Genomic DNA, 17,350 nt, shown 5'->3' on the forward strand with positions numbered 1-17,350 from the left:
AGAGGAGTGCGTCAAGGAGATCCTTTGTCTCCTCTTCTTTTTGTTTTGGCAGCAGATTCTTTCACCAAAATGCTAAATTTAGCAGTGGAGTCCCATCTTATTGAAGGTCTAGGACCTAATAATATGAGAGATAAAGTTCATTGTTTACAGTATGCAGATGATACACTGATTTTTTGCAAAAATAATAGAGAACAGTTGACAGTTTTGAAATTGATTCTTTACTGTTTTGAATTAGCATCTGGTTTACAGATTAGTTTTAACAAGAGTGACAGTTTTGAAATTGATTCTTTACTGTTTTGAATTAGCATCTGGTTTACAGATTAGTTTTAACAAGAGTGTTCTTATTGCTCTGAATTAGCATCTGGTTTACAGATTAGTTTTAACAAGAGTGTTCTTATTGCTCTTGAGAATGATGAATCTCTACAATAGGGTTTGGCTACTATGATGAATTGTAAAAGTGGTAGCTTTCCTATTACTTATCTTGGGGTGCCTTTAAGACCTGGGAAATTAAAAAAAGATGATTGGTCTCCTATGATTGTTAAGAGTGAGAAAAAATTAGCTTTATGGAAAGGAAATTCCTTATCACGAGGAGGTAGATTAGTATTGGTTAATGTTGTTCTCTCCTCGATACCAACTTTCTAGCTATCTTATTTTTTATTTCCTTTATGGGTTATTGAAAAAATTGATAAGATGAGAAGAAGATTTTTATGGGCTATCTTATTTTTTATTTCCTTTATGGGTTATTGAAAAAATTGATAAGATGAGAAGAAGATTTTTATGGATTGGTTCTTTGGAACATAAAGGATGTTCAAATTTGGTTAAATGGGAAGAAGTTTGCAAATCAAAAAAGTGTGGTGGTTTGGGAGTTAAAAATTTGAAGGTAATGAACAAAGCCCTTTAGGAAAATGGTTATGGAAATGGTTTGATGGTAAACCTGGTCTTCGGAAACAAATCAGTTTTCATAGTTATTTTGAAAGAAAACCTTGGTCTGAATTTTTATATTCTGACAGATTGCATCTTTTACATTTTTGGAAGAGTATTTTAGTTAATGCTGACAGTTTCTTATGCAGTACTCGAGTGGAGATTGGCAATGGAAATTATGTTTTATTCTGGTTGGATAAATGGTTAGGTTCATTTACTCTTTCCTCATTATTTCCTTCTTTGTTCTCTTTCACATCATCTCCTTATGCTTGTGTGAGTAGTTTGAGGGAGTTTGAAAATGACTCGTGGAGATGGGAGATTCATTTTAAAAGGCAGTTGACAGGTGATTTGGTGTTGCAATATCTTAATTTGATGAATTTTATTAATTCAAAGAATTTATTGATTCATGATGATAAAAGAGAATGGATATGGGAAGCAAAAAAGATGTTTACTGTTAAGTCCTTTTATCATTTTCTTAATGATGGAGGAGTGAGATATGACTGCATGAATTTATGGGGCCTCCCTGTTCCTTTAAAGGTTAAGGTCTTAGTTTGGTTGGCTTTAAGGGAGAGTTTGAATACTAAAGATATGCTGAATAGAAAGGGTATTCATTTAGAGAAAACATGTTGTTTCTGTTCAAAAAAAGATGAAGATCATGCACATTTATTTCTTAACTGTGAGTTTGTATACTCAATCTGGAGATCTATTCAATTCAAGTTGAAAACTGGTAATGATTTTAGAATGAATTCTTTGAAAGAAGTTTGGCTATGCTGGAGTGGTGGTATTGGTGGAGATTCTAACTTGAAGAAGTTAGTATTGATTTGCTCCCTGATCTGGTGTGTGTGGCAGGAACGCAATGATAGATTGTTTTCTAATAAACAGAAATGATCTCTTCTCCTCCTGAATAAAATTGTGACTTATTCAACCTTCTGGTTAGGTTCTAAAGAGATTTCTGCTCGAGCTGCTAGGTTACAGGAAAGGAGGAGAAAAAAAGCTGCTGGGAGGCTTAATATTGATGGCACAACTGTTGGCGGGATGACTGAGCTCCAGGTGATCCAGTTGGAATGAAGCTTTCACAGAATGTTTGTTGCGGTTTGGTGGTTGGAAAGATAAGTCTTTTGTTTTCTGCTGTTGTGTATAGCATGGTGTTGTATACAGTTTATTTGCTTGCTATGTCGGTTTTTTGTTCTCTTTTTGGGAGATTATGTCTGGTACTTTGGACATGGGGGTGTAGATTGGCTTTGTAAGTTTTTGGTTTAAACAGTAGTTCAAGCTCTATGGTTGGGAGTATGTTTTTTTTTTGTAACAACTAGTTATCTTAATTTAGCTGGCTGGAATACCTTTGTGGTATTCCATCCTTTCTCTAAAAAAAAAGAAAATGGGCATCTAATAGCCATAAGGGGTTTTTGGGGTACTAATTGTAGCGCACAAAGCTAAAAGTTAGTCTAATTAGTTTTAAATTAAAAAAAAATTCTATGGCCTGAGATTATAAATCCCTGATTATGTCGAAGCTTTATAAATGGATTTTTTTTTAATTCTATGGACTGAGATAAATTCTATGGGTTTTTGGGCTACTAATTTGCAACACTCGCAGCATTTTCGGGCTCATAAGAAAAAAGCTCGAATCTTAGAGAGAAATGGGCTTCACATTTATTCATAATGGAGTCTTGGGCCGCAGCTTTGATGACGAAACCAAAAAGCAAAGAGCCCAATTGTTGTGGAAAATGTAAAAAATTTGGCGTCGCCCGGACTAGAACCGGAGACCTTCAGTGTGTTAGACTGACGTGATAACCAACTACACCACGACACCTGTTGGTGCATATGGCGACAACATGTTCATATATCTAAGAGATTTTACGGGCACAATTCTATAATTGTTACAATACCTCTAGAAACACACACACACACATATAGAAAAAAACTTATGTCAACTTAAGTGGATGGTCCACCAAAGTTTTTATCCACGCATGTTGCCTAAGGATCCTTGCATGATATGAGACTTTTTATATATATAAATGAGTGGATAGATTCTTTGGTGGACAAAGACTTGGTGTCCACTTAAGTTGACATAAGTTCTACTCTCTCTCTCTCTCTCTCTATATATATATATATATATATATATAAATATATCATTCTTCTTTTAAAAAAAGAGAGTACTAGAAAAAAACTCACTTCCCAATGTCCTTCATCTTTTATTAAAAGGGGTTTCTCTCTTGTTTCTCTCTTTAAACCCAAAGTTTTACTCCCACTTATTTTTAAACTCATTTCTCCCAAATACTGCCTTCCTGTACATTATATTTGAGAAAAATAAAAATAATTTCAAGATTATTCTTTTCTAAATTATAATCCCTCTTTCACATAGGGAGCCATTATTGATCCCATTCTTTAAAAACCCCTAACCAAATTTCATCAATCACCTCCAAATCCCTTGACGACGGCCTCTGAGTTCGCCGATGACAAGTGAACCTCATTCGTGGAATTTGAGATTATCACATTTAGTGACCCTCGCATGTTCTAGAAACTCTATACACATATTGCTCTAGCTGATCGCCTCTTGTCTCCTTTGCTGACCACCGGTGAGTTCCATTGGAGCCTAGCAAACTTCGAACGTGCCTCTAAAAACTCTCAGAGACCCTAATCCCCTTTGTCCCTCGATCTTCGTCATCTGAAGCATGTTCATGAAACCACGACTGCAAATTTCTCAGACATGAGTTCTCAAACATTGATGGAAAAGAATTTTGAGGTAATTTTTTTGTATATTTTCTATTTTCTTTTTTGTAACTTTTTTTTTCCATGAAAGGAAATTTGAGATTTTTTGTAAATGTTGTATCCTTTCAGGTTGTTCACGTGATGGACTTGGGAACCTTTTGGTTCAATACTTGGTGCTCTAGATAGATATTGATAACTGTGGTGATTTTGTTGCAGTTCTATTATTACTTTCTTGATACAATATTTGCTACATGCGGCACGAAGCAATTGTTATTGCTAATATTTTGTAAAATTTTGGTTGATTTTGGGAACATTGTATACAACATCACACGTTTATAGTGCTCAGAAAAAATTTGATTTGATATTTACCACTAAGTTTCAGAATTTTCAGAGATCACAAAGAGCTATACTTCATCAATAAAGAGTTATACTACGATCATAGAGAGCTATACTTTGGCATAAAGAGCTATACTTTCATGATAAGGTGCCACACTTTACCATAAAGAGCTATATTGAGGGGGGGGGGGGGGGGGTGAATAGAGTATATGCTAATCTCATCAGATATTAATACCAATTTAAAGCTAATTAACAATTTATTCTTACAAGTATGATATACAACAAATTATGAGCAAGAATAGGTAATATAAACAAAGGGCGATATAAACATGAATTGAAATGCAAAAAAAAAAAAATAGTGCGCAAATAGACAACACAAACACACGATATGATCACGGAGTTTGGTCACTCTCGACCTACATCTCCGCTCCCCACTCTCAGGGAGAACACCACTATCACAATCGGTTTTCAACGATCACCGAAAACATTCACAATCAATTTTCAAAGCTTACCAAAAAACATTTACAATATGCATAATGCAATCACACACTACACCCTCTAAGTATTAGCCTAGCCTGTGTTGTATTCCTCAAGTGTTTGGATTTACAACCTCTCTCTAGGCTTTACTACCGATGCTACTTCTCTTGGAATCGACCTCATCTCTCACCACACACTCTTCTCGGTGTACTTGTGTATTACAAAGTGATCTCACAAATATTCTCAATTACAAAGATTTTGTTCTCTAATAAGATGAGAACCCAATTAAGCTCACACTCAATGTATCACTCAAAACAACCCAATAATATAGTGTATGAAAATACTAAAAGCTCAACAGGGATGTGTGTGATCAATGAGTACAAATAAAATCTAACTCAAATTAATCTAGAAAATGTAAATATAAAAATTTAAAATAAACAAGCTAGATAATTGAGTTTAGAAAACTTTTCCAAAATCAAAAAGAGATGTAGAAGAGAGTATGATGATGGATTCCTCAAACCGAAAATGTAAGGCTCCTCTTTGTGATAACTTTTTTACACAAAAACAAACTTGAAACAAACTCTTAAATACCCTTAAACCCTTGTTAAAATTATTTTAAAAACTTTCTTAGTAGTCCCTAGAAGTTAGAGAGTAAGGGGTATATATAGGAGCCCCAAGAAACTAGGAAAAACTACTAAAAACATTAAAAACAACAAAATCTAGAAAATAGTCGTTACTGTGCAATGGTCATATTATGAGTCGACTTATGACAGACATGAGTCGACTTATGTAGTATAAATCACCTTGTTATATTATGAGTCGACTTATGACAGACATGAGTCGACTTATGTAGTATAAGTCACCTTGTTATATTATGAGTCGACTCGACAAATAAAAAAATACCATCTGCGCAACACTTTATAAGTCGACTTGTTACTGTAGCAAGTCGACTTAAAACGTGCACATGACCTGCTATGAACAGTAAATATCAACTTTAAACCTTGTTTAAAAATATCAAATAAATTTTAAAAAATATAAAACTTTGAGAAATATTTATTAATATAAAAATGAATATGTTACTAAAAAATTTCAAATATCATTTCCTGTTGTGAAATCTCTACGTTTTGCAAAACTTGTAAATACATGTGTATATAAAATTCTTGATTTTTGACTTTTAAGTTAAACAATGTTTTAAAATCTTTCAAGATGATATTATAGACTTAATCAAAGATGTATAAAGAGAATTTTAATTCTATAAACTAATAACTCAATATTTTATCAAAATTACTCAAAAACAAGAATTGTGTGTGTGTGTGTGTTATATTGAGCTTAAAGCATTTACACGTAATATAAAAATCTAAACTAGTGTACCAAGTTGATTTGCACATGAAGCTTAATCTTGGATCTTGACTTGACTTATATTTGCTCCATTTATAATATAGCTCTTGAATCATTCAACCTGGGTTAATCAATCAAAACCAAGCACTGGAAAACACGTTATAAATTATTTGTTAAATCATCAAAACAAGATTAGAGTGTAGGCTCATGGATATAAGTCCTAACACTATACTTTTTTGAAAACTAAAAAAATTAAGAGTGGACCTCTTGTTCGCATGAATAATTGATCAAACAACACATTCTATACATTATCACATGTTTACATTGTTTAGATAAAAAATAATTTGATATATTTTATAAAGTTTTAGAATTTTTAAGACATAAAGAGTTATACTTAATCAATAAAGAGCTATAGTACGGTCATAAAGAGCTGTACTTTGGCATAAAGAGTTATACTTTTATGATAAGGTGCTACACTTTATTGTAAAGAGCTATATTTTTTTCAAAAACTAAAAAATTAAGTATGGACGTCTCGTTGACATGAATAATTGATCAAATAAAAAATTGTATACATCATCAAGCGTTTACATTGCTCAGAAAAAAACTAATTTGATATATTCTATAAAGTTTCAAAATTTTTAGAGACAATAAAGAGCTATACTTTATCAATAAAGAGTTATACTACGATCATAAAGAGCATAGAGAGCTATACTTTGGCATAAATGTTAGACCCTAGAGTGGGGGGGGGTGTGTGATTAGGGTCTTATGCTAATCTAATCTGATTTTATACCAATTAAAATTAATTAACAAGTTATCCTAGCAAGTAAGAAATACAACAAGATATATGAGCTAGGATAAGCAAAATGAACAATGAGATATATCCTATATGATAAAAATATATGCAAGGATATATAAACTAACACAAGGGTGAAATAAACAAAAACAAGATAGTAGATGAAATAAAATGAGCAATGCACAATTGGTGATATAAGATAAATGCAAAAACAAATGCGCCAATGACAAACTCAAACACACTCAAATGATCACGGAGTTCGGACCTTCCGTCCTATGTCTCTGCTCCCCACTCCCGGGGAGAAATCCACTATCACAATCCGGTTTGAAAGTTGGAACTTCTACACACTCGGTTTTCTAGCTAACCGAAAACTCTACAACTCACACTCTTGTAAATCCACTCTACACCTTCACAAGTGTTGGACCTAACCGTGTCTCCCTCAAGTGTTTGGTTACAACCTCTCTCTAGGTTCGTCAACCGACACCACTCCTCTTGGAACTATCCCCAACTCTCACCACACACTCCTCTCGGTTTACAAGTGTATTACAAAGTGTATCTCACAATAAGCATAAATACAACAAATGATTGTTCTCTAATATGGATACAAAGTGTATCTCACAATAAGCATAAATACAACAAATGATTGTTCTCTAATATGGATGAGAACACAATAAAAGCTCACACTCAATTGTTACAACTCTCACCAACCCAAATATACTATGTATGAAAATACGATAAGCTCAATGTGGGTGTGTGTAACAAAGAGTAACAAATCAAAACTAAACTCAATATAATTCTAGCATATAGAAAATATGAATAAAACAGTAAATAGCTAGAAATAGAGTTTAGAAAATCTTCTCTGAAAAACAAGATGGAGATCGAGGAGGATTAAATGAAGCTCAAACAATGTAGATGATCTTCTCCACTTGTAAAACAATCTTCATAAACCAAACAAACTTCTTCTCCACTTGTAAAACAATCTTCATAAACCAAACAAACTTTAAACCCAACTAAAACCCTTGTTAACACTCTTTTTAAACTCAAACAAACTTTAAACCCAACTAAAACCCTTGTTAACACTCTTTTTAAACTTCTTTAAAACTTTCCATTGAGTTTCTGAGATAGAAGGGGTTTGGGGGTTTATATAGGAAGAGGAAATAACAGTAAAAACCCCAAAAAAAAAGACCAAAAAAACCAACAGAATCGAAAATCAGATTCTGTACAAAATAACCGTTGGAGTGAACGGCGGTTGACCATGGAAAACTCGCGGTCGACCGCGAGCCAGCTTTAAAACTCAGAAAACTTCCAGATACTTTGGCGGTCGACCGTGGGAAAATTCGGGCTGACGATCGACCGTAGCGGTCGACCGTGAAAGTTTCTGTTGGCTCCGCAGGCTAAAAACAAAAGCACGGTCGACCGTGGCGGTCGACTGTGAACTGATATATGAAATTGACAGTTTTGAAAACAATTTGCTAATTTTAAAACACTGTTTAAAAATATCAATTAAATTCCAAAAATTATGAAACTTTGGAAAATAATTATAGACATGATAATACACATATTACAAAAACTGTTTTACAAAAAGGACTTTCCAAATGAGAAATATCATTATTTTACAAAATAGTCCAAAACACGAAAATGTAAACATATGAATTTTGACATTTAGGCTAAACCATGTTTTAAAACTTTACAAAATAATTTTATAGACTTGAAAAAAGATGTAAACTATTGTTATTAAATCTATAAACAATGAATGTAGTATTTTATCAAAATACACATATAATGCACTAAAACATGATTTCATTGAACTAAATAAAATTAATATTGATGAAATCATATATATGCATATAAGTATGAAACAAAAATATGTTTTCTAATTATATTAAATTATTGGGAAAATTGTGTCCAGGCCCCAAAAGTGGGAACTTCATGTGACAAGCCCCCTCGTATTTCGGCCCATGTGTATTAGCCCCAAATACGCACAATATTTGTTATGGGACCCCTAACTACTCTTTTTCAGAAAAACAAAGGCGGAAGTTACGCTCTTGCCCTTCTGATGGGACTGATCTCGGTTAACGCGCCCCATCCTTATTCAAGTACTCTCTCTCTCTCTCTCTCTCTCTCTCTCTCTCTCTCTCTCTCTTCCACCTCTTCGTTGTCTCAGAAACTCGAGATTGTGTCCAATTTCTCACCACCGTTCAACAGTTTTAGGGTTTTCGCCTGAATCATGTCGTCCAGGGAAGGATCATTTTCCGATTTCGAGGTCGACCACCGACGCGCCTCGAAGGGCCAAGACGTATCGTCTGGGCTTGAAAGCGCGGAGGAGGCGACGCAAACCCTAATGGAGATGCAAAAGGAGGCGATAGCACGTCGAGACAGCAAAAGACGACCCTCGACGGCCGAGCGTACCATCCAACCCTCCCCCGAAAAACAGTATGTTCTATGTTATCGAGAATCTGGGAAATCGACCTAATTTTGCGTAAATTCAGTTCATCTCAAAAATACCAGTTGTAGATGAGTACACATGATGTAAGTGCTGGATTGATTCCAATGTTAGTTCTAGGTTGATTCAAATGTTAGTTCTAGGTTGATTCAAATGTTAGTTCTAGATTGATTCCAATGTTAGTTCTAGATTGATTCCAAGTTAGTACATTGACTTCAATGTTAGTTCTAGGACGGAGATGTAAATGTAGATTTTGTTAGTTCTAATATTAGTCCGTTAGTTCTATTGATCCTACAAATTCGAATTGTTTTTACAGGGAAAATGTTGCACCTACAGGTGCGGCCGAGTCACGAAGGCTGACCGCCAATCTTGGGGCCTATTGGAAGTTCATGAAGAAAATAGCCCCGAAGATCAATCAGTATCATAGGGATGCCTACCGCGGTTCTGTGTTTGAGCACTATATTGTATTCGGTGCTCCTGCTCCCGATCTGCCCACTCTGGAATTGCTGCTGCGCTATTATGACGGAGACAAGAGCACATTTTCCATACCGGATTCAAATAGCGGGGCTGTTAGAAAGGTAAAATTTGATCTGCAATGGGTCCACAACCACACTCATTTTCCTATTCATGGTGAAGTTGTAAGGAACAATCGGGACTCAAACAGCAGAATATGGATGAAATACTTTGCAAATCTTTACATTTCTGAAGAAGGCAAGAGGTTGAAAAAACCAGAAACCTCCCAGCGCAAACACCTCGAAGGGCATCTGGAACGGTTAGTGGAATCAACAGAAACGGGGGATATCCAGGAATTTGTTTTGCTACAAATCCTGTACCAATGCTCTATGATATGGAGCCCCAGAGCAGGGGAAGGTATCCCTAGACCCGTACTCAGATATCTGGATAGCATTGAGAGGGTCAAGTCTGTTGCATGGGCCCGGTTCTTTTATGATGAAATTATCAGGGGCATTGGTGTTGCGCTGGAGGGAAAGAAGGAGCGAAAGAAGGCATATGTCCCAGGTTGCATGACACTACTATGTGTAAGTTTCATAATTTTACCTATATTATTTCATTCTAGTTCTGTCTTATTCCTAGCTTGTTGTAAATTAGGTTATGTTATTTCTATCTTATTTTATGTTAGTTCTACTATACAACACGTTATTTATGTTGTACAACATGTTATTCTACAACATGTTAGTTCTATTGACTGTTTTGTTAGTTCTATTAACTGTTTTGTTAGTTCTAATGACTGTTTTGTTAGTTCTATTGACTGTTTTGTTAGTTCTATTGACTATTTTGTTAGTTCTATTGACTGTTTTGTTAGTTCTATTGACTATTTTGTTAGTTCTATTAACTGTTTTGTTAGTTCTATTGACTGTTTTGTTAGTTCTATTGACTGTTTTGTTAGTTCTAATGACTGTTTTGTTAGTTCTATTGACTGATTTGTTAGTTCTATTGACTGTTTTGTTAGTTCTATTGACTGTTTTGTTAGTTCTATTGACTGTTTTGTTAGTTCTATTGACTGTTTTGTTAGTTCTAATGAGAGTTAGTTCTGAATGAGTACCATGTTAGTTCTATTGACTGTTTTGTTAGTTCTATTGACTGTTTTGTTAGTTCTAATGAGAGTTAGTTCTGAATGAGTACCATGTTAGTTCTATTGACTGTTTTGTTAGTTCTAATGAGAGTTAGTTCTGAATGAGTACCATGTTAGTTCTATTGACTGTTTTGTTAGTTCTAATGAGAGTTAGTTCTGAATGAGTACCATGTTAGTTCTATTGACTGTTTTGTTAGTTCTAATGACTGTTTTGTTAGTTCTATTGACTGTTTTGTTAGTTCTATTGACTGTTTTGTTAGTTCTATTGACTGTTTTGTTAGTTCTATTGACTGTTTTGTTAGTTCTATTGACTGTTTTGTTAGTTCTAATGACTGTTTTGTTAGTTCTATTGACTGTTTTGTTAGTTCTAATGACTGTTTTGTTAGTTCTATTGACTGTTTTGTTAGTTCTAATGACTGTTTTGTTAGTTCTATTGACTGTTTTGTTAGTTCTAATGACTGTTTTGTTAGTTCTATTGACTGTTTTGTTAGTTCTAATGACTGTTTTGTTAGTTCTATTAACTGTTTTGTTAGTTCTACTGACTGTTTTGTTAGTTCTATTGACTGTTTTGTTAGTTCTAATGACTGTTTTGTTAGTTCTAATAACTGTTTTGTTAGTTATATTAACGGTTTTGTTAGTTCTAATGACTGTTTTGTTAGTTCTAATAACTGTTTTGTTAGTTATATTAACGGTTTTGTTAGTTCTAATGACTGTTTTGTTAGTTCTAATAACTGTTTTGTTAGTTATATTAACGGTTTTGTTAGTTCTAATGACTGTTTTGTTAGTTCTAATAACTGTTTTGTTAGTTATATTAACGGTTTTGTTAGTTCTAATGACTGTTTTGTTAGTTCTAATAACTGTTTTGTTAGTTATATTAACGGTTTTGTTAGTTCTAATGACTGTTTTGTTAGTTCTATTGACTGTTTTGTTAGTTCTAATGAGAGTTAGTTCTGATAGGTACCATGTTAGATCTATTTGCTGTTCTGATGAGAGTTATTTCTGTACAGTGTCATGCTAGCTCTAATGTGTAGCATGTTAGTTCTATGTGTTTACGTGTTAGTTCTAATGTTAGTTCTAATGTGCAGCATGTTAGTTCTAAGTGACTGTTTTGTTAGTTCTACTGTCTGTTTTGTTAGTTCTATTGACTGTTTTGTTAGTTCTGTTAGTTCTTTTGTTAGTTCTATTAACGCTCTTGTTAGTTCTGAAGCATATTTCAGTTGTGTGAGTTCTAAATTATGCCTTGCTATTCTAGTATATACCATGTTAGTATGTTAGTTCTAAAACTGTTCTATTATTAACTTAAATGCGAAATATATTTGCTACAGCTATGGTACTACGAGATGACTGGCATTAAAAAATATGGTCTCGTAGATAGCTCCAGACCCCCAATGACAAATTGGGCACCGGATAGCATGAAAGTCCCATCTATGAAGGTGGTGACTATTACGGAGAAGGCTAAGGCATCGTCAATAGCATTTGTCCACAGGCAAATTGAGGAAGTGTCTCCTCCTCTAGTTGAGCAGGCGTTCCCCGCTGCACAGAGGAGAAAAGTTGCGCATCATAAGCGCGAGACAAAGAGGAGGAAGGCTAGCCAGGAGAAAACGCCTGGGAACTTCTCTGTAGGCTACGTACGTATCCCCTTATGTTAAGTCTTACTCATTTTACAATAACTAAAAACAATATCCTAATTATAATCTCTTATTAATATCAGACCATGGCAAAGCATATGGACGTTTTTGACAATGAGGAGGAGATCAAATGTCTTCCCATAGATCAGCAACTTACATTGTGGAGAAATTCTGCTAAATTTCTCAAAAGATTGCTGGATGACACAAAGCAGACCAAAGAATTTATGATTGAGATCAACAGGCTGAACAGGATAATTGAAGATTTGAGAAGACATGATAAGATTGCAAATGGAAAAAGGAAGAAGCGGCGGGTAAATCAAGAGGAACAGAGGTCTAAACCGAGCAGTGTATATAGTGAAGACCCAAACACGCAGCTTAATGTACATAAGAATGTAGAAGAGGATGTTAAGCTTCCTGTTGACGTTGTTCAAAGAGAGGAGGAGGATATTGTAGAAGAGCGTAATGAAGAGGAGCATATTGCAGACGAGGTTGATGTAGATATCAAAGTTTTTGCAGAAGAACCTACTGATTTTGCAGATAAGAAGGAGGATATTGTAGATAAGGGGGAAGAGGCTTCTGATAAGTTGGGTGATTTGCTGGTTGATTTAAATGTAGATAGTAAGGTTGATGCGAAAGAAGATAGTGAGGCTGAGGAACATGTACATATGAAAGAGGAACATGAGAATAGGGACGACGATCATGTTGAACATGCACAGGTTATTGTAGATAGCACATTAACGGATGAGAGTCATGTTGCTTCAAAGGAAGCAAGTGAGGATTTACATCTTGTGAATAGTACGCACGACGTTGACAGAATTGTAGAAGTGCTAACTGGTAATGTCGAAGAGAAAGCAATGGGTAGCCCAAAGCCACGAAGGGCAAGCAAGAGATCTAAATGGCGGAGGACCCCATATACTGAAGGAAAAAGAAAGAAAAAGCAAATGACGACTATAGATGTTTTTGAAAGTCCTGAAAAGGGGCAAAAAGTTGACACGATTATTCAATTTTTTCCGGATAATCAAATCGGCAACTGGGATGTGATGAGTTTGAAGCCGATGACTCGTGAAGAGGTAGCTCTATTGGCAGAGCTGAATACAGATATTACAGACTCGTCTTTGTTTAACATCCGCATTATCGATAGCACGGGTGCTTTCGTACATAATTTTACTATATCACCTCTAGCAGCATCCAGACTCAACAAACTTGAAAATGATTTCTTATCCAAATTCTGCTCTCAGAAGATACACATGTATGATTCAGTTGACTATTTTTATTCTTATTTGTTAAGTATTAGTTCTAATTGCAGTTAGTTCTGGGTTTCAGGAGATATAAGGTTATTGAAACGTCGAATAGCAGCATCAGCAGAGCAGATTTGTTGACTTTGCTCCGAGGTGGCCGGCTTGACGACAAGGTTAGATTATACTTCAAGGCAAAGTTGAAAATGTATGGCTTAATTAGATCTTTAATGTATTTCTAATATTACAGATGGTTGAGTCAGTGCTGGACACGATTAGCGTGGATGCGCTTGGCAAAGGATATGGTCTCGTATCGGTGTTCTTTCTTGTAAGTACATGTTAGTTAGTTCTATACCTTATCATGTTAGTTCTATTCAGTACCATGTTAGTTCTATTCCCTATCATGTTAGTTCTAAATGAGTAATATGTTAGTTCTACGGTATAACATGTTAGTTCTATACCTTATCATGTTAGTTCTATTCAGTACCATGTTAGTTCTATTCCCTATCATGTTAGTTCTATTGAGTAATATGTTAGTTCTACGGTATAACATGTTAGTTCTATACCTTATCATGTTAGTTCTAGTCTGTTTAATGTTAGTTCTATCTCCGTGCTTGCAGCATTCATTATACGGCATCGAACCCAGCTTTTACGAACTATTTTTGACATACATTGAAAAGTATACCGCCCTCCGCATTATGCATCTATTGATCCCTTTGGTCAGGGACGACCATTGGCATCTGGTTGAAGTTGACCTGAGGGATGATGTTGTCAAGCACTATAGTTCGGCCGGGCACGAATCGTGGTTGGAGCCGGTTAACAAAATTATAAAATTCTTTGATATGCAGCGCGTGGACTTTGTTGAGCAAAATGTGCGCAGAGTATTCCAATATGAAGCCGTCACATGCGAGCGGCAAATTGGGCGGTTAGTTCTATTACCTATCATGTTTCTATTTGCATTAGTTCTATAGCTACATTGTATTATTGCGAGAATGTCTGATTTAGTCTTCTGTTCTGCCTTCTGTTCTGCAGATTTGACTGTGGTGTGTTCGTCTACCTATATATAAAAGCAATAATTGATGGCCGCCCAACAACTCGTGTTAATCCGCCTGGCGAAGTACCTGATGCTATGCGAGCAAGACTCGCCGCGCAATTATTAATAGCTGGCTATGAACGAAGATGTAAAGACGAAACGGTTTACAGTGATGAATGACATGTCTATATAAATACAGAATGGAGTGTATATTTGTATAAAAAATGCGTTCTCGATCCCAACTTCAACTTGGTACTCCCACGTTGCCAAGTTAGAACAACTTCTTTTCTTGTTAGTTCTAAATGAGTTATAGTCGTAAAGGAGTGCTAGTTCTAAATGGGTGATAGTTCTAGCGAGGGCTCGTTTGTTCTATCTCATTGGTATTATTTTAGTGTTTGTTTGAAGAGATGACTTTCCATCACCGCCAATTGTTACTCCAGCTGTTCAGCTTTTTTCTCCTGTCACGTCCCATCGTACCAATTGATCACATCATACATTCGCGCGTTCCCAAGTGAGGTAAGGCGGTTATTTAATTACGACATTGCATCGATATTCACGTCACCACCATCAAGAACTTTAAGCCATTTTCGAAGCGGAGAACTATTTCCGGCGTAAATTCTTCTTGCAAATGGCTTTTAAGGAATTTTTCTGTGTTCACTGCCATGGGCGGGGGCATAGCTCCCGCAATTGTCATCATGAGCTTACCGCCCGTGCCCCTCCGAGGCTGATAACTATCCCGGCCAACACCTCCAGCACCATCCGGCATCTGTCGGCTTACGCCATTTTCTACCTTGAAAGTGGCCGTCCATCCGTGCAGGAGCTCCGGGAGATGCTAGCCTATCGATTCAATTTTAGAACGTGGCCCCACCAAATCAAGCAGGCAGCCGGAAACAGTTTCATGGTGCAGTTTCCAAGCGATCCCATACTTGCACAAGCTGTTCAACTCGGACTGATAGATATGGGCACATTTAAGGGTAGATTCCGCCGTTGGGAGGAGGATCTGAGGCTAGTAATGTTGCCGCAAACTTTTCCAGCATGGATTCGGCTATTCAATGTCCCATACCACCTGTGGAATTTTGAATTTCTTCGCTCGCTGCTCATGGGAGTCGGTGAATGTGTCATGTGCTCCAGGGACGTCATAACACATTCTAACTTCGCAGACTGCAGAGTTCTTCTGAAGGTTAGGAATTTATCTGAAATCCCTAAGAGGCTTAGGTTCCGTTACATCTCCCCCGGCGACGGAAACATAAAGGAAGGCTACGCCGTGACGCAGGTCCAGAGCGGGGAGAAGTTGGAATTGCTTCAGGAATCCACGCCCGAGTTAATTGAGGTTGTTTGGGACGGGAGAAACATGACGGTCGAAAGAGACCAGTGGCAGCTGTTTCTCCGCAACCAAGGAGTCGGGGGTTCCAATTATCCCAGAGCTCTCCCAATACCCAATGATAATCGCCCATTAGACATAAATGGGTCGGATAGTGGTTCCACGGCTCCAAGCTCTCCATCCTCACATCGCAATAAGTCAGGTCGGGGAAAAAGGAAGGCAACTGACGGTGAAAGGGGTTTCTCAGATCGCTTTCGATCCAGCGAAAGTAGCAACAAATGAAGATCCGGTCTATTGTCTTGTTTTGTTAGGTCAATTGACTGTTTTGTTAGTTCTATTGTCTGTTGTGTTAGTTCTAAGTGACTGTTTTGTTAGTTCTAAATTGACTGTTTTGTTAGTTCTATTGTCTGTTTTGTTAGTTCTAAATAGACTGTTTTGTTAGGTCTATTGTTTGTTTTGTTAGTTCTAATTGACTGTTTTGTTAGGTCTATTGTCTGTTGTGTTAGTTTTTATTGACTGTTTTGTTAGTTCTAATTGACTGTTTTGTTAGGTCTATTGTCTGTTGTGTTAGTTCTATTGTCTGTTGTGTTAGTTCTATTGTCTGTTGTGTTAGTTCTAATTGACTGTTTTGTTAGTTCTATTGTCTGTTGTGTTGGTTCTAATTGACTGTTTTGTTAGGTCTATTGTCTGTTTTGTTAGTTCTATTGTCTGTTTTGTTAGGTCTATTGTCTGTTTTGTTAGGTCTATTGTCTGTTTTGTTAGTTCTAATAGACTGTTTTATTTTGTTAGGTCTATTGTCTGTTTTGTTAGTTCTAATAGACTGTTTTGTTAGGTCTATTGTCTGTTTTGTTAGTTCTAAGTGACTATTTTGTTAGGTCTATTGTCTGTTTTGTTAGTTCTATTGTCTGTTTTGTTAGTTCTAAGTGACTGTTTTGTTAGGTCTATTGTCTGTTTTGTTAGTTCTATTATCTGTTGTGTTAGTTCTAAGTGACTGTTTTATTAGTTCTAAATTGACTGTTTTGTTAGTTCTATTGTCTGTTTTGTTAGTTCTAAATAGACTGTTTTGTTAGGTCGTCTGTTTTGTTAGTTCTAATAGACTGTTTTGTTAGGTCTATTGTCTGTTTTGTTAGTTCTAATAGACTGTTTTGTTAGGTCTATTGTCTGTTTTGTTAGTTCTAATAGACTGTTTTGTTAGGTCTTTTGTCTGTTTTTGTTAGGTCTATTGTCTGTTGTGTTAGTTCTATTGTCTGTTGTGTTAGTTCTAATTGACTGTTTTGTTAGGTCTATTGTCTGTTTTGTTAGTTCTATTGTCTGTTTTGTTAGTTCTAATAGACTGTTTTGTTAGTTCTATTGTCTGTTTTGTTAGGTCTATTAGACTGTTTTGTTAGGTCTATTGTCTGTTTTGTTAGTTCTATTAGGTACAATGTCTATTTTGTTAGTTCTATTGTCTGTTTTATTAGTTCTAATAGGAACCATGTTAAATCTATTTTTAGAAGTGTGCTAGCAAATCGGACAATACAGATCT

The 17,350-nt window shown here is 35.8% G+C and overlaps 1 non-coding gene across 1 annotated transcript; it reads right to left on the reverse strand.

Annotated features, from left to right (window-relative positions):
* Positions 2,658-2,731, reverse strand: TRNAV-AAC. The gene has a single exon. It is a non-coding gene; the product is annotated as a tRNA-Val (tRNA).

The sequence above is a fragment of the Asparagus officinalis genome, chromosome 10 (genome assembly GCF_001876935.1).
Source record: "Asparagus officinalis chromosome 10, Aspof.V1, whole genome shotgun sequence".
In the NCBI taxonomy this organism is placed as follows: Eukaryota; Viridiplantae; Streptophyta; class Magnoliopsida; order Asparagales; family Asparagaceae; genus Asparagus; species Asparagus officinalis.